Below are 14,473 nucleotides of genomic sequence, written 5' to 3' on the forward strand. Positions count from 1 at the left end.
CGTTTTTTGGCCTGCCACCCTAACATTAAAGGTATTTCCCCAAATTTTTGGTCTTCTCACCACATTTTGAGGTTCCTTCCCTTAATTTGGGCTTCGCCCCCCGAGTTCTGGGCCTTTAACCCCAATTATGGGGGGGTCTCCCCCCAGTTTTGGGGAGTCCCCCCCAGTTGAGGGGTCCACGTTCAATTCTGGAATTGCACACTTCCATTTAAGTGTTCTTCCCCCCCACTTTGGGGGTTCAATCCCCCTAATTTGGGGCTTCCTCCCCTAATTTTAAGGGACCCGACCAAGTTTGGGGTCCCCCCCATTTTAGAGTCCCCCCACCATCGTTTTTTTGTGTTTCCCCCTAATATTAGAGTTCTTCTGCCCAGTTTTTGGGGGACCCCACAATTTTGAGGTTCCTTCCCCTAATTTGGGGCTTCGACCCATCAATCTTTTTTGGGGGGGCCCCACTCTCCTATTTTGGCCTTCCGCCCTAATATTAGGCCTAACCCTTATCAACCCTCACCCCTAACTCTAAAGCCCCCACTGATCTAACCCTAACCCCTGAACCTAACCCTAAAATCCCTAACCCTAAAAACCCTAGAAACCCTTACAGCCCTAACCCAATAACATTTACCACGCTAAACCTGTAAAGACCTATGCCTAAAACCCCTAACCCAAAAAACTTAAGACCCTCAAAACCCTAACCCTGGATAACTTAACCTGAAAAAAAATTAAAACCTTAAAACCCTAACCCTAAATACCTGACCACAAATAAAACCCTAAGACCCTAACCCTAAAACCCCTATCACCACTAAAGCCCCAAAAACTCTGAAGCCCTAACACCCTAACCCCATCAAACCCTAACTATTAAAACTCCGACCCTAACAACCTTAAAATCCTAACCCTAAACCCTGAAAACCCTAACCCTGAAACCCAACCCTAGTGCCTTAGCCCTGAAACCTTAAAACCCTAACACCTTGTTAGAAACACTCTGTAACCAATACCACAGGCTCAGGCAAGGATCTCAGTGAAGTAGCATTTTTATTCACGATTGCAATGGCAGGCGTCCCACAAGCCACCTACTAGTTCCATAACACAGTTCATATAAATTTTTTTTTTCCTCTCGCTGACCGGGACCCTCCCCAGTTTCCCCATTGTCTGGGTAATCCAGGTTCGCAATCTATCCGGTGCTTCACAGAAAATACACAGCTGCTGGCCTGTTACAAGTCAATTTTCTTTTTTTCTTGACTGTTTTCCTCTTTGAGGTGGGTATGTTTCTTACACTGGGATTTCCACCCAATTGCTCTAAGGATTGTGGTTGTCTGCATTTTACAAGGTTGTCTGTTAAGCTTTCTTATCACTGCAAGCATATCTCAATACCACCTTCCTTCCCTCTCTAAACGATGTAACTCCGTGCAAAAACATCTTTATTCCCACAACCTTGATCCCCTTACCCTAAAATCCTTATTCCCTTTAACCCTAACAACTCTAACCACAACCCTAACCCTTCATATCAACCCCCCAACGCTAATGACACTGACTAACGATCCAAACCCCAAACTGCCCCTAACCCCAGACAACTGTTATAATGACTGAGTCCCAAAAAGGCCTGCAATCAAAGTTCACAGTTTATTAAACAAATAGAGGCAAGCAAACAGCGCTGGGTGCGCTGGGAGTCTCTGCTCCGCCAAGACGCATACCCGTTACGTAAGACGGCTGATTTTTTATACTCCTAGGCTACTTCATATTTATTACTACTTTAAAAAGAGGCAGGGTTATTATAATTGGTTTCCCAATTCCAAAGTCCTCCCAAGGGCGCCTGCTTATCAGTCTCTGGTAGTCTCTTGGGGGCCGCTCGGACGGGAGGCTCATATTCTTCCTCCTTATCTGGTGGTCTCTTGGCCGGATGTCAGAAGGTACTGCACGTCCATGCAGAGTCAGCAGTTTTTCTCTAAAGAAATCCCTTTGTTCTCTTATCACCTAAACCCAGGCCTCAATGTTAACCCTTCAAATCCCTTAGTGGCACGAATTGCTGGACCATTCCTTACACAACCAACAAAGAAACAGACACAAAGCTGAAAACTACAAAAAGGCAAAACCCTGGATACAGACCCCAAATCACAAACACGCGACCAAAATGCTACAGAAAAGCCCCAGACGCAGGCCCCAAGCACATCCCAAAGCCAAAATGCAGGCCCCAAACACTACAGCAAAGCCCCCAAACACCAGACGCAGGCTGCAGAAGTCTACGAGCAAGCCCCAAACTGCCCCCAGACGCAGGCCCCAACCACACCTGGATGCAAACCCCAACTGTCCACAAGCAGCTCCCAACCCCCCCCCATGAACTGAAACGCCCCCCTCCCCAGATGCAGACGCCAAGCCCCCCCAGAGGCAGGCCCCAAGGGTGTGCAAGCAGCTCCCAACCCCCCCATCCCCCCAGAGGCAGGCCCCAAAGCCCCACAGAGGGAAGCCCCTAGCATCTACAAGCAACTCACAACCCCTCCCAGCTGCAGGCCCCTACGGTGTACAAGCAGCTCGCAACACCCCCCCAGACACAGGTCCCAAAAGTGTACAAGCAGCTCTCAACTCCCCCAACATGGGCACCTACAGTAGACAAGCACCTCTCACCTCCCCCCAGCTGCAGACCCCAAAGGTGTACAAGCAGCTCACAACCACCCCCCAAGATGCAAGCCCCGAAGGTGTACAAGCAGCTCCACACCCCCCCCAGACACTGGCCCCAACCCTCCCCCCAAGACACAGGCCCCAGAAGCCTGCACATATGACAAGAAAGTATTAATGCAGGTGCCAAATGCTACAGACAGGCCCAAAAGCACAGGCACAGTCCCCAGATGCTCGAGGCTGAGATGTAACTTGGCTGTCTGAATTACTGGAAATCAGCTTTCATTCTTAGCGACGTGTGCGCAGGCTAGACAGGATGGGGCTCCAGGCACCTCTTCACCTGTGGAAACACATTGCCATCAGGCACTGCCATGCCAGACAAGCTTTTTCTGTTAAAACACCCTTCTCAGATGCCCTGCGGCATTCATGTGACTTGCTTTGCTCCGATTCTAAAGACTAATGTCACAGCCCACCTTGCCTGTGGCACCTGATAAACAGAAGAGAAAGCGACCATACCGTTTTGGAAGCCATCACTGCACGTGCCGCTCCTTGATGCTCTGTAACCTCTTCTCGAATCCTCAGCCACTTCTGTGGAAAGCCTGCCATTGCACCTGCAAAGCAAGATGGATACCCTTCGCAGTCACCTTGTGCTACTTGGCCATCCTGCTCCAACCCCACTCACGACCAGCCTGCCCTTCTCGTGCTGCTCTTCAGGAGTGCAGCTTAGCCCCTCTGAGTCTGTGCGAGGCACCTGCGAAAGAAAAAGAAAAGCATAGGCCGCGGCAGCATCCAAAGCCACAGCACAGCTAGGACAGGTACTCTCATCTGCTCCCTTACTCTGCCCCCTCACCTGCCCTCGAGGCAGAGGCTTCCATCTGCTCTCTTAAGCCAGCTACAACACATCTGGAATATAAACAGGACTTTAACTGTATTTTGTGTAGTTAAGTAAGTGCAGTGACAACCGCAACCCTAAAATAACTGCTACATGTGTTCATCACTCACCTTGCCAAAAGGAGCTCTGGTCGTGAAGTCCCGTGTTGTACACTGCGTTTCAGCTTTAACAAATGAAAACAGTCAGAAGATAACCATTCAGATGCCAGCATTAGCACCCATCCCTCAACAACACAAGGGACCCCATTTCTAATTTTATCATTTCAAAACAGCAGCCCCCTTGCCTCAGCATCTGGGAAGTAGATCAAGCCAGTCACCGGGTTGCCTACCGAGTGCTTGACAGTTCCAGAAGGAGCTCTTTCCTGTGACCGGTTCCTCCTAAGGTTTACCCTCTACTGGGGTGGGGAAAGAAATAAAAATAAAAAAATTCAAAACCACATCTGCAAGCTTTCAAGATTCAACAGACCTCCTCCAGCACACTGTTCAAGCACTATGCAAACAGCTGCTCGCAAGCAGCTCGAGTCTCCCCCTCCACATTTGCCAAACACCACTGAGATGACTCTGTGCCAGCTGCCCTTCAGTACGTGCCCAGAGGCAGACCGGATGTCTTTGCCAAAACAGTCCGGACAATGCATTAGTACACCGATGGACCGCCACGTTAGCTACCATCACTAACTGCCAGGCAGGACAGCTCCAGGCCAAACACACACACACAGGCACGCTACAAACATTACGAACAAAACACAGAACACAAGGCGCAAAAAAAAAAAAAAAAAAAAAGACTCCCAGAGGGAAGCCCTACAGCAACAGCAAGTCAGAACAGGTGCTCTGCAGCAGACCCAAGGAGAGACTCAAATGTCACAACGTGCGACTGGAAGCAACTGCCAGAACTGGGATGATGGAGGCATAAAAAGCCTGCCTTTAAGACAAGAGACCAGAAGGATGGGGAGTGCAAACCCCATAAGAAAAATGCTTCGGAAATGAACTCCCAAGCAAGAGCTCCTGATGCGACCCAGATGACTTCTGCAAGAGTGAGGATGGAAACAGATGCGATCTGAAACTGAATACGATGCACAAGACCTGAAACAGATCTGCACTTTAGGCTGCAACTGCAAGACAAGAAGTGCTCGGATCAGACCCATGATGACAAAACAAGCATTTAGGACCTTTGGCGCTGCTACCAAGTTGCCAGTCTAGTCAGTCCAGTGCAAGAAGCAAGGAGGATATCGAGACCCGAGGAGCGCATAACACAGAACACACGCTACAGAAGCAGCACTACAAGACAGATGGACAGATGGGAACTGTCCTGCCTGGCACATACACTCACGCTACAAAATACCCCCTGCTCCTTCTATTAGCCTGGTGACCCAGCCTCAAGCAGCCTGAAGGTGACCCAGCCTGAACCACACTCACAGTGGCACCAAGTATATTCAGCCAGCTGGCTCCATGCTGCTCTGGCTCCCAGCTCCCATCAGCCACTCCACACATGCAAATACCAGGTGCCCCTAAACTTAGCTCTCAGATTGCTGGATGGTAAATTCCCTCCACCTCAAGAAATGCACAGCCACTGGGAGACATCTCAGCCCATTGCCAGGCTTATCATCATCTGCAAAAACTGTGTTCCAGCATTCACTAGCACACCGGCCCTGATGCCCACCTCCTCCGCAATGCTGACTATCACTGAAGCAACATACGGTTGTGCTCACCCATTCCTCTCTGAGTCCAAGCTCCAACAGTACAGCCGGTATCACCCACACCACCTGGGAAAACAAAGGGATAAAATGATCGTTGTGTTCTCAAGTAATCACCTGCCACACTGCTCCTCTATCCCACCCAGCTTCACCTCAGACCCTCAGCAGGTTCTGAGGAAGGCCTGCAACAGCACCTACTAAAACAGAGGGGAAACACTTCAAAGACTTGCCTTAGGGGTCATTGCTTAGGGACACTGACTGGGCTGACGACCCTCTCGCCTTTTCTCAGCACTCCACGATGTGGGAATTCACCTCTCCAAGACTGCAGGAAGCACCCACAAAAGAAAAAAAAAAAAAGAAAAGGCAGATCCTCAGGCACCTCACAGGCACAGCCTACCTGCTGCAATACCTCTCTTTCGCTAACTGTTTTTCTTCAGCTGCTCACGTGCTCCAACTCGGCCGGGGCGGTACCACACGGCGGTGGGGCAGGCCAGGGCAGCACCATGCAGAGAGCCACCCACATCCGCCCCCCCCAAACCAGAAACATTAGTCCAAAACCACAGAACCGGGACCCCAAACCACATGGAGCCATGCTCCCAAACTGTACATGAACATACACAAGCCCAAGACTGAGGGCCATGATGGCCGCCATCAAGAAATGTAGACTACATCAAGCTCTGGAGAGAGATCAGCCTTTTAAAGTCCCAATGAAAGACAAGAAACACTTCATTACTAGTCCCGTGCCAACCAGACAATACATTTAAGACCCATGATACAGTGCTCAGCAAGCACTGCAGAAGCCAAGAACTATGGGAACAAGACCTGATAAATGGATACTATAGTACACAGAAACAAACATACACCATAGAACACATGCTGGAACTGCCCTGCCTGGCACACACTAGGCTGAAAAGGATTAACCCAGGGCCTCTTCACCCAGTTGTTACTGGATTCTGTTCCTCTGCTGCACTGATTTAAAAGCCATCCCCATGCACATATCACACAAGACACCAAGGTACAACCCCACCCAAGACACAGACGGGGCATTTCGGGCCAAACTTAGCTTTAGGGACTGCTGGAAAGCAGGCTTTATCCTCAAGGCACACGCAGGCTAGATGACATGGGGCTCCAGGCACCTCTTCACCTGCGGAAACGCACTGCAATCAGACACCGCCATGCCAGACAAACTTTTCCTGTTAAAACACCCTTCTCAGATGCCCTGCGGCATGCAAGTGATCTCCTTTGCTCCAATTCTAAAGACTGATGTTATAGCCCACCTTGCCTGTGGCACCTGATGAACAGAAGAGAAAGCGACCGCAGCGCTTGGAAACCATCCCTGCACGTGCTGCTCCTTGTCACTCTCTGGTCTCATCTCAAGTCCTCAGCCACTTGTGTGGAAAGCCTGCCATGGCACCTGCAAAACAAGACAGAGACCCTTCAGAGTCACCTCACGCTACTTGGCCATTCCGCTCCAATCCAGCTCATGATGAGCCGCCCTACTTACGCAGCTCTTCAGAATGCAGTTTGCTCCTTTGAACCTCTGCGAGACACCTGTCAAAGAGGAAGAAAAGCATAGGCCGAGGCAGCATCCAAAGCCACAGCACGGCTAGGACAGTTACTCTCATCTGCTGCCTTACCTCCACCTGCTTACCTACCCCGAGGCAGATGCTTCCATCTACCCTCTTAAGCCAGCTACAACACCTCTAAAAGAGAAAAGAGGGGACACTTAGAGTGACAGTGAGAACCGCAACCCAACTATAAGTGCTCCATCTGTTCATCGCTCACCTTGCCAGAGGCAGCTCTGGGTATGACGTCCCAGGTTGTACACTGCGTTTAAGCTTTAACAAATGAAAACAGTCAGAAGATAATCATTCAGATGCCAGCATTAGCAACCATCCCTCAACAACACAAGGGACCCCATTGCCAATGTTACCATTTCAAAACAGCAGACAACTTGCCTCGGCACCTCAGAAGTAGACCAAGCCAGTCACCGAGCTGCCAAACGAGAGCTTGACAGCTCCAGAAGGAGCTCTTTCCTTTGACCGGTTCCTTGTACAGTTTATCTAGGAGTGGAGAAAAAAAAAAAAAAAACACGCTCCGCATCTGCGAGCCTTCAAGATTCAACGACAGACCTCTCCTCTAGCACTATTCAAGCACTATGCAAACAGCTGCTCGCAAGCAGCTCAGGTCTCCCCCTCCACATTTGCCAAACACCACTGAGATGACTGTGCCAGCTGCCCTTCAGTACGTGCCCAGAGGCAGACCGGATGTCTTTGCCAAAACAGTCCGGACAATGCATTAGTACACCGATGGACCGCCACGTTAGCTACCATCACTAACTGCCAGGCAGGACAGCTCCAGGCCAAACACACACACACAGGCACGCTACAAACATTACGAACAAAACACAGAACACAAGGCGCAAAATAAAATGACTCCCAGAAGGAAGCACTATGGCGACAGCAAGTCAGAGAACAGGTGCCGTGCAGCAGTCCCAAGGAGAGACTCAAACGTCACAACATGTGACTGGAAGCAACTGCCAGAACTGGGATGATGGAGGCATAAAAAGCCTGCCTTTAAGACAAGAGACCAGAAGGATGGGGAGTGCAAACCCCATAAGAAAAATGCTTCGGAAATGAACTCCCAAGACAGAGCTCCTGATGAAGCCCACATGACTTTTGCAAGAGTGAGGATGGAAACAGATGCCATCTGAAACTGAATATGATGCACAAGACCTGAAACACATCTGCGCTTTAAGCTGCGACTGCCAGTCAAGAAGCGCTCAAATCAGCCCTATGATGATGAAACAAGCATTTAGGACCTTTGGTGTGGCTAGCAAGTTGCCCATCTAATCTGTCCAGTGGAAGAAGGCAATGAGGATATCAAGACCTGAGGAGCGCGTAACATATCATGATCACATCAAGAAACATTTGATACAAAAAAAATTACATGCACAGAAGAAATGATCTCTTTAGGCTCCCACTGCAAGACAAGAAATGCTCAGCTTCCAATTGAGCATCAACGTTATTCCAGTGAGGTCAAGGGTTCAACGCCCTCAAGATGGCTTCCCCAGGGCCTGCCAAGCACCAAGAGCAACAGCACAGCACAGACAACACAGAACACAGACACCAAGCTGGAACTGCCCTGCCTGGCACATGCTCAAGCTGTACCTGACAGAATCCCACCCCCCCACACACTCTGTCTGACCGTGATCAATCCTAAATGGCCCCATCCACTGCAATGACTTAAAAGCACAGACCCTCGCCCTATGTGTGCATTCAAAACCCCAAAGCAAACATAGCACTTGCCCCCCAACTTAGCTTGGGAATGATGGGAGGCAGGTTCCATCCTCATCAAGGAACACAAAGGCTAGCCAGGACATTGCTTCCGGCATAAGGCTCCTCTTCACCTGCAGAAATAGAGTGCCATCAGGCACTGGCACACCAGCCAAACTTCTTCCAGTGAAACACCCACATCAAAAACAAAACAGTAGTCCACTGACCTGCTCTGCTATTGAAGTCAGACAGACAAACTCTAGACAACTGCCCGCTTTCCCCTGCCAACCACCCCCAAACACACAGTATTTGCCCCTAGACTTAATTCTCAGGGGTCTGAATCCATCCTCAAGGTGGACCACAGAGGCCAACTAGGATGTTCCCAGTATCTTCTTCGTCCCCGGAAAAAAGGACTCACCCAGAGGTGGGACAAATAGACTACCAAACCAAAACCAATGCCCTTTTTCCAACTTTTCTCCACTCACCTTCCCGATCCAGGCTTAGCGCTTCCATTTACTGTGCTGAGCCAAGGTCACGTAGCTTAAACCAAGGAGAAAGAACAAACAAATGTGACAATCCACAAAACAGTCTATACCCACTCCTCTTCTTTCCTCCTTTCCCCAACAGCCAAGAAGCCCCAGACCCACATTCCCCAACCCCGTACCACCGCTTCACTCACCTAACATACCAATTTGATGCATCACGCTCCCAGCTCCTCTTGCGCTCCGAGCATCTCCAGCATTTCATGAACTGGAACCGCTGACGCCTGGCGCGCCACAGGAACGTGGCAGGAGATGTACTCTGCTGTCGCAAGGTGCTTCCAAAGCCTGCCCAACAGGCAAAGCACATTAACACAATCCACTGACCAACTCAGGGCTCACACTGCCGTCCACTCACCCTCGTGCCTCATTCAAGTGTCCATGCCCATGCCCTGGGCTACAAGAAGGTCATATCCGTGATGGACAAGCAAACAGTACAGCTCCTTACAGAGGACTCAAACACAGAGACGAGAGCCAGAAAAATAAAAAACCACCCTCAGGTCCACAAATGCCAAAAGGCCATGAATGCACAGCAGCCCCAACAGGGGTAATCACACACTTATCCTCTACAGATGAAAAAGGTGACCCTGCTCAGTCTCTCCGTAATACTGCGCTTATGCGGTCAAGCCCCTTGCGATGCGTACTGAAGCTCTTTGTGAAGCCTCTGGACAGGTACGCAAACGGCTTGATATATCTAGAGATTAAAAGATAACTCAAATAAAAAGGAAGCATACCCCACCCATTTCCCAAAAACAAGTTAGCCGGCAACACCTCCTAAACATACCTCTATTACATGAATTCCAAGCACTTAAAATCTAGAAGGCTGCAAGGTCTAAAGACTCTACAGCCAGCCAAACCGCAGGCAAAAGCTCCAAAAATAGAACAAACTGTCCCTAACCCTGAAAAAGACTACACCTTACACGCCTACTGCTGCTGTTTTCAGATACATGCTTATACAGGGAGCTTCGATGATACTTATCTCCTAAACCCTGCTCCATCACTTTGCCACCAACGTTATAACTTTGATAATATTTGCCTTAATTCTGCAAAAATCATAAGGGAACCTGAACCACAAAGCAAACACACAAAGTAACATCGCCATCCTATCCGTAAACATGCTGTAACAATTACTCACCTGAAGATGAGCTACATGCAATACAGGCACCTATTACTAGATTGGTTTACTCTAACAGATCCTATTAGTTGTTACCTCACAAAGATGGGCGTACCGCTCTCTACTTGGAAACCCATCAGTCCATAGACTCTGACCCACCTAAAGACCCCTGCAACTGACTGAAGGAAAACCAAAGCACTTACCCCAAGGTGCAGCCCAGGCAGAATGAGCTCTCTGATGGCATGCCTGGGGCTCATATACCATTTGGCCCTGCCCAGCACCCAAACCTAATCACCTGGGAAAGGTGAAAAGGAGGGGCAAAGCACAAGAAAGTAGAAAGAGGAGAATCAGCAGCTGTGGTTTATTTATTTTTGCTTCAGCTTTGAATATTTAAAGCTTTTCTCCTCTACAACACCTGTCTCAGGAACCAAACAGCATTCAAGTGACCTGCTTTGCTCCTGTTCTGAAGACTATCACAGCCCACCTTGCCTGTGGCACCTGATAAACAGAAGAGAAAGCAACCACTGCAGCAAAAGCCACAGCACCCTTAGGACAGTTACTCTCATCTGCTCCTTTACCTCAGCTGCTTACCTACCCCACATGGCAGATGCTTCCACCCGTTCTCTGAAGCCACCTATAGCACCTCTAAAAGAGAAACTGGAATTTTACTCTATTTCATGTAGTAAAATAACTGCAGTCACAGCCACAGCCAAAAATAACAGCTACCTCTGTTCACTCACCAGAGTCACTCCAGAGATAGCTCGGGTCTTGATGTCCTGTACTGCACACTGCGTTTCAGCCTGAACAAAGGAAAACACAGAAGATAAACGTTCAGCTGCCAGCATTAGCACCCGTCCCTCAACAACATAAGTGACCCCATATTTAATGTTATCATTTCAAAACAGCAGTCCACTTGCCTCTGTACCTGGAAGTTAGATCCAAGCTCGAAAGGAACAGCCAGCATCACCCATGCCACCTGGGAATACTAAAGGACAAAATGACCACTGTGCTTGCAAGCGACCACCTGCCACACTGCTCCTCTGTCCCAAACAGCCTCACCTCAGACCCTCAGAGGGAAACACCTGAATGTCTTCCCTTAGCTTCGGATAAGGGACGACTAGGCTGACAACATGCTCACCTTCCCTCACTGCTCCGTGACACGGGGATTTCCCTGTCCAAGACTGCACTAGGCACCCTCAGAGACAAGAGAAAAAGCACACCCTGAGGCACCTCATAGGCACAGCGTACCTACTGCAATACCTCCCTCTTCCCAGCCCCTTTACCAAAAGCTGCCCGGGCGGCGCCGCGCCAAAAGCTGCCCGGGCGGCGCCGCGCCAAAAGCTGCCCGGGCGGCGCCGCGCCAAAAGCTGCCCGGGCGGCGCCGCGCCAAAAGCTGCCCGGGCGGCGCCGCGCCAAAAGCTGCCCGGGCGGCGCCGCGCCAAAAGCTGCCCGGGCGGCGCCGCGCCAAAAGCTGCCCGGGCGGCGCCGCGCCAAAAGCTGCCCGGGCGGCGCCGCGCCAAAAGCTGCCCGGGCGGCGCCGCGCCAAAAGCTGCCCGGGCGGCGCCGCGCCAAAAGCTGCCCGGGCGGCGCCGCGCCAAAAGCTGCCCGGGCGGCGCCGCGCCAAAAGCTGCCCGGGCGGCGCCGCGCCAAAAGCAAACCTACCAGTCCTCAACAGCTCCCCTGCCACACAACTCCCCATCTCCTCCTGCCAACCACGCTCAGCACACACACTATTTGGCCCTCAAAAAAAAAAAAAGTAAGAACATACACACAAAAAAAACAACTGAGCTCCACAAATGCCAAAAAGCCATGCACACACAGCAGCCCCGGCAGGGGTAATCACAGACTTACCCTTTACAGATGAAAGAGGTAACTCTGACACGACTCTCCTCAGTCTCTTGGTAATACTGCGCCTATGTGGTCAAGCCTCTTGTAGTGTGTAATCAAGCTCTTTTTAGTCCTCTGGAGAGTTACACAAGTGGCTTGATACATCTAGAGTTTCAAATATAACCCAAAAACACAAGTGTATCCCACCATCCCAAAAACAAGTGAGCCAGCAACCTCTGCTAAATATCACTCTAGTAAGTGATTTCCAAGCACTTAAAATCTATAAATCCCTAGACTCCAACCTGCCTGAAGACCCCTGCAACTGACTGAAGGAAAAACAAAGCACTTACCCCAAAGAGCAGCCCAGGCAGAATGAACTCTCTAATGGCATACCTGGGGCTCATATACCATTTGGCCCTGCCCAGCACCCAAACCCAATCACCTGGGAAAGGGGAGGGGCAAAGCACAAGAAAGCAGAAAGAGAGCAGGAGCAGCAGCAGCTGTTTTTTTTTTTTTTTTTAATCTGGTTTAGCTCAACAGCATGCAGACTGCAGACAAGAGAACTGGGGTGTTTCTAGAAGCAACAATCCCCATGCTTTTGCTGCAGCTTTGAATATTGAGAGGACAATATGACCAAGCAAGCAACTGAAATTTTTTCAGCTGGAATTAGCTCAAACCTTTCTTTACAAAGAAAGAAAAATCTAGGAGCATAACAGATTACACGCCAAAAAAAAAAAATTCCATGTAATAACATCACTCGCAGGAAAAATCACGTACTTGAGTAGGCTATCTGAAAACCAAAAGGCTACGCTGATGGGTCTGAACACACTACAGGACACTGGAGCCTGGCCCTCTGCTGCACCGACTTAAAACCCATCCCTACACTCACCAAGGTGCAACCCCAACCCAAACACAGACACACCATTTCAGCCTCAACATGGTTTTGGGAACTGCTGGAAAGCAGGCTTCATCCTCAGCGAGGCGTACTCAGGCTCCACAGCATGGGGCTTCAGGCACCTCTTCACCTACTGAAGAAGACCACCATCAGGAACTGCCATGCCAGACAACCTTTGTCCTCTACAACACCTGTCTCAGGAACCAAACAGCATTCAAGTGACGTGCTTTGCTCCTGTTCTGAAGACTATCACAGCCCACCTTGCCTGTGGCACCTGATAAACAGAAGAGAAAGCAACCACTGCAGCAAAAGCCACAGCACCCTTAGGACAGTTACTCTCATCTGCTCCTTTACCTCAGCCGCTTACCTACCCCACATGGCAGATGCTTCCACCCGTTCTCTGAAGCCACCTATAGCACCTCTAAAAGAGAAACTGGAATTTTACTCTATTTCATGTAGTAAAATAACTGTAGTGATGGGCACGAAAATGTGCCCTGGTGGCAGCAATCACAGACTTACCCTTTACAGGTGAAAAAGGTGACCTTGCTCAGTCTCTTGGTAACACTACCGTGCTTATGCAGTCGAGGAACCGTACCCCACCATTTCTTAAAAACAAGGTAGCCGGCAACACCTCCTAAACATACCTCTATTGTGTGAATTCCAAGCACTTAAAATCTAGAAGGCTGCAAGGTCTAAAGACTCTACAGCCAGCCAAACCGCAGGCAAAAGCTCCAAAAATAGAACAAACTGTCCCTAACCCTGAAAAAGACTACACCTTACACGCCTACTGCTGCTGTTTTCAGATACATGCTTATACAGGGAGCTTCGATGATACTTATCTCCTAAACCCTGCTCCATCACTTTGCCGCCAATGTTATAACTTTGATAATATTTGCCTTAATTCTGCAAAAATCATAAGGGACCCCGAACCACAAAGCAAACACACAAAGTAACATTGCCATCCTATCCGTAAACATGCTGTAACAATTACTCACCTGAAGAAGAGCTGCATGCAATACAGGCACCTATTACTAGATTGGTTTACTCTAACAGATCCTATTAGTTGTTACCTCAAAAAGATGGGCTTACCGCTCTCTACTTGGAAACCCATCAGTCCATAGACTCTGACCCACCTAAAGACCCCTGCAACTGACTGAAGGAAAACCAAAGCACTTACCCCAAAGTGCACCCCAGGCAGAATGAGCTCTCTGATGGGATGCCGGCAACTCATATACCATTGCACCCCACCCAGCACCCCACCCCAATCACACAGGAAATGGGAGGGGCCATGCATGACAAGAGGTAAAGAGAGCAGGAGGAACAGCAGCCCTGTTTTTGGTGTGGCTTAGGTCAACAGCGTGCAGAGTACAGCACAGGCAACCAGGCTGTTTCTCTTGAAAGACCTGCCTTAGCTTTGGTGAAGGAAACTGATCGGGCTGACAACCCTCTCACCCTTTTGCACCACTCCACAACATGGGGAATTCGCCTCTCCAAGGCTGCACGACGGAAGGGCAGAAACAAGACGAAAAGCACACCCTGGGCACCTCATAACCACAGCCTACCTACTGTAATACCTATACCTGTCTTCCCAGCTGCTTTACCTCTGCTGCTCTCCATCTCCAAATCACATTCTTTTA

The 14,473-nt window shown here is 49.7% G+C and overlaps 2 long non-coding RNA genes across 4 annotated transcripts; both read right to left on the bottom strand.

Moving 5' to 3' along the window:
• Nucleotides 1–6,282: 6,282 nt before the first annotated feature.
• Nucleotides 6,283–7,249, bottom strand: LOC118259636 (uncharacterized). Its single transcript, XR_004782070.2, has 6 exons — nucleotides 7,120–7,249; nucleotides 6,972–7,024; nucleotides 6,842–6,889; nucleotides 6,691–6,737; nucleotides 6,464–6,600; nucleotides 6,283–6,330 (listed from the first exon to the last, which is right to left on the bottom strand). It is a non-coding gene; the product is annotated as an uncharacterized LOC118259636 (long non-coding RNA).
• Nucleotides 7,250–8,494: 1,245 nt separating this feature from the next.
• On the bottom strand, nucleotides 8,495–11,294 carry LOC118259631 (uncharacterized). Of its 3 annotated transcripts, XR_007708871.1 has the most exons (7): nucleotides 11,253–11,294; nucleotides 11,040–11,099; nucleotides 10,855–10,914; nucleotides 10,710–10,759; nucleotides 9,141–9,288; nucleotides 8,947–9,001; nucleotides 8,495–8,595 (listed from the first exon to the last, which is right to left on the bottom strand). It is a non-coding gene; the product is annotated as an uncharacterized LOC118259631 (long non-coding RNA). The 3 variants fall into 3 exon arrangements; XR_004782069.2 differs by lacking the exon at nucleotides 10,710–10,759 and having other exon boundaries at nucleotides 10,841–10,914; XR_004782068.2 differs by lacking the exons at nucleotides 8,495–8,595; nucleotides 8,947–9,001; nucleotides 9,141–9,288 and adding an exon at nucleotides 9,783–10,612 and having other exon boundaries at nucleotides 10,710–10,771.
• Between the last annotated feature and the right edge of the window lie 3,179 nt (nucleotides 11,295–14,473).

Source organism: Cygnus atratus, chromosome 1, assembly GCF_013377495.2.
Source record: "Cygnus atratus isolate AKBS03 ecotype Queensland, Australia chromosome 1, CAtr_DNAZoo_HiC_assembly, whole genome shotgun sequence".
In the NCBI taxonomy this organism is placed as follows: domain Eukaryota; kingdom Metazoa; phylum Chordata; class Aves; order Anseriformes; family Anatidae; genus Cygnus; species Cygnus atratus.